Raw genomic sequence first — 3,355 nt, forward strand, 5'->3', positions numbered from 1 at the left:
AGGCAAAGTTTCTGTTTCTCGGGAGGGGGGGGGCAAGTATCTGTCTCTGGGGGGACTAGTATCTGTCTAATGGGGTGGGCAAGTATCTGTCTCTCGGGGGTGGCTAGTATGTGTCTCTCAGGGGGGCTAAGTATCTGTCTCTCAGGGGGGGCAAAGTATCTCGTGGGGGGCAAGTATCTATCTCTGGGGGGGGGGGGGGGGTGGCAAACATCTGTCTCTCGGGGGGCCAAGTATCTGTCTCTCGGTGGGGGGGGCAAGTATCTGTCTCTCGGGGGGGCAAGTACCTGTCTCTGGGGGAGACAAGTATCTGTCTCTCGGGGGGGAGGGCAATTATCATTCACTCGGAGGGGGCAATTATCTGTCTCTCGGGGGGGTGCAATATCTGTCACTCGGGGAGGGCAGTATCTGTCTCTCGGGGGGGGGGGGGGGGGAAGTATCTGTCTCTCAGGGGGGGGGGCAAGTATCTGTCTCTCGGGGGGGGGGCCAGTATGTGTCTCTCGGGGGGGCAAATATGTGTCTCAGATGGGGGGCAAGTATCTGTCTCTCTGGGGGGCAAAGCATCTGTCTCTCGGGTGGAGGCAAGTATCTGTCTCGCGGGGGGGAGGCAAGTATCTGTCTCTCGGGGGGGGGGGCAAAGTATCTGTCTCTCAGGGGGGAGACAAGTATCTGTCTCTCGGGTGGGGGGAGTCAAGTATTTGTCCCTCGAGGGGTGGCAAGGTTTCTGTCTCTCGGGGGAGAAGTATCTGTCTCTCGGGGGGCAAGTATCTGTCTCTCGGGTTTGGGGGTAAGTTATCTGTCTCTCGGGGGGAAAGGTATTTGTCTCCCGGGGGGTCGAAATATCTGTTTTTCGGGGGTGGGTGCACGGTATCTGTTCTCGGGGGGGCAAGTATCTGTCTCTCGGGGGGGGGGCAAAATATCTGTTTCTCGGGGGGGAGACAAGTATCTTTCTTTCGGGTGGGGGGAGTCAAGTATCAGTCTCTCGGGGGGGTGACAAGCTTTCTGTCTCTCAGGGGGGAAGTATCTGTCTCTCGGGGGGGAAGGGGGCTAGTGTCTGTCTCCCCGGGGGGGACAAGTATCTATCTCTCAGGGGGGGTGGCCAGGTTTCTGTCTCTCTGGGGGGGGGGAAGTATCTGTCTCTCAGGGGGGGCAAGTATCTGTCTCTCGGGGGGGGCAAGTGTCTGTCACTCAGCGGGGGGCAAAGTACCTGTCTCTCGGGGGGTGCGAGTATCTGTCTCTCGGGAGGGGTGGGCAAGTATCTGTCTCTCAGGGGGGAGGCAAGTATCTGTGTCCCGGGGGGGGGGCAAAGTATCTGTCTCTCGGGAGTCAAGTATCTGTCTCTCGGGGGCGGGGGCAAGGTATCTGTCTCACAGGGGGAAAGGAATTTTGTCTCTTGGGGGGGCAAAATATCTGTCTCTCGGGTGGGGGCAAGTATCTGTCTCTCGGAGGGGGGGAGGCAAGTATCTGTCACTCGGGGGGAGACAATTATCTGTCTCTCGGGGGGGGGGGAGACAAGAGTCTGTGTCTCGGGGGGCTGGCAAGGTATCTGTCTCCCAGGGGGGGGGATGAATCTGTCTCTTTGTAAGGGGGGGCAAGACTCTGTCTCTTAGGGGGGGGGGCAAGTATCTGTCTCTCGGGGGGCAAAGCATCTGTCTCTCGGGGGGGCAATTATCTGTCTCTCGGGGGGGGGGGGAGAAGTATCGGTCTCTCGGGGTAGGGTGTCAAGTATCTGTCTCTCGGGGGTAGGGGCAAGTATCTCTCTCTCGGGGGAGGGGCAAGTATCTGTCTCTCGGGGGGGCAATTATCTGTATATCGGGGGGGCCTTGTCTCTCGGGGAAGGGGGGGGGCAATATCTGTCTCTCGGGGGGGGGGAGTATCTGTCGCTCGGGGGGGGCAAGTATCTGTTTCTCCGGGGGGGTGGGGGGGTTGGGGGCGGCAAGTATTTGTCTCTCGGGGATTGCAAAGTAACTGTCTCTCGGAGGGGGACAATTAACTGTCTCTCGAGGGGGCAAGTATATGTCTCCTGGGGGCGGCAAGTATCTGTCTCTGGGGGCGGCCAGTATCTGTCTCCCGGGGCGGGGAGGTATCTGTCTCTCGGGGGAAAGGGCAAAGTATCTGTCTCTTGGGGGGCAAGTGTCTGTCTCTCGGGGGGAGGGGCAAAGTATCTGTCTCTCAGGGGGATGTATCTGTCTCTGGGGGGGGGCAAGTATTTGTCTCTCGGGTGGGGGCAAGTATCTGTCTCCCGTGGGGGGCATTTATCTGTCTCTCGTGGAGGGCACTAATCTGTCTCTCGGGGGGGCTATATCTGTCTCCCGGGGGGGCAATATCTGTCTCTCGGGGGGGGGCAAGTATCTGTCTCCGGGGGGGGACATGTATCTGTCTCTCGGGGTGGGGGGCAAGCATGTGTCCCTGGGAGGGCAAGTATCTGTCTCTCGGTGGGGCAAAGTATCTGTCTCACGGGGGGGGGGGCAAGTATCTGTCTCTCGGGGGGTGGCAAGTAACTCTCTCTCGGGGGCGGGAGGCAAGTATCAGTCTTTCGGCGTGGTCAAAGTATCTATCTCTCTGGGGGGGGGGGGGGAAGTATCAGTCTCTCAGGGGGGGCAAGTATCTATCTCTTGGGGGGGAATGTATCTGTCTCTCGGGGGGGTGGGCAATTATCTGTCTCTCGGGAGGGGGCAATATCTGTCTCTCGGGGGGGTAGGCAAGTATCTGTCTCTCGGGGGGGGGGGGGGGGGGCAAAGTATCTGTCTCTCGGGGGGGAGACAAAAATCTGTCTCTCAGGTGGGGGAGTCAAGTATCCTTCTCTCGGGGGGTGGGAGGGGTGGCAAGGTTTCTTTCTCTTGGGGGGGAAGTGTCTGTCTCTCGGGGTAGGCAAGTGTCTGTCTCTCGTGGTGGGACAAGTATCTGTCTCTCAGGGGGGGGGGCAAGTATCTGTCTCTCGGGGGGGCAAGTATCTGTCTCTCAGGGGGGGCAAAGTATCTGTCTCTCGGGGGGGAGACAAAAATCTGTCTCTCGGGTGGGGGGAGTCAAGTATCTGTCTCTGGGGGGGGGCAAGGTTTCTTTCTCTCGGGGGGCAAGTATATGTCTCTCGGGGGGGGGGGGGCAAGCAAATGTCTCTCTGGGGGGCAAGTATCTACCTTTCGGGTGGGAGGCAAGTATCTGTCTCTCAGGGGGGAGGCAAGTATCTGTCTCTCGGGGGTTGGCAAAGTATCTGTCTCTCAGGGGGGCAAGTATCGCACTCTCGGGGGTGGGGGCAAGGTATCTGTCTATCGGGGGGGAAGGTGTTTGTCCCTCAGGGTGGCAAAGTATCTGTTTCTCAAAGGGGGGGGGCAAGTATCTCTCTCTCGGTGGGGAGGCA

The sequence above is a fragment of the Schistocerca nitens genome, unplaced genomic scaffold (genome assembly GCF_023898315.1).
Source record: "Schistocerca nitens isolate TAMUIC-IGC-003100 unplaced genomic scaffold, iqSchNite1.1 HiC_scaffold_345, whole genome shotgun sequence".
NCBI lineage: Eukaryota > Metazoa > Arthropoda > Insecta > Orthoptera > Acrididae > Schistocerca > Schistocerca nitens.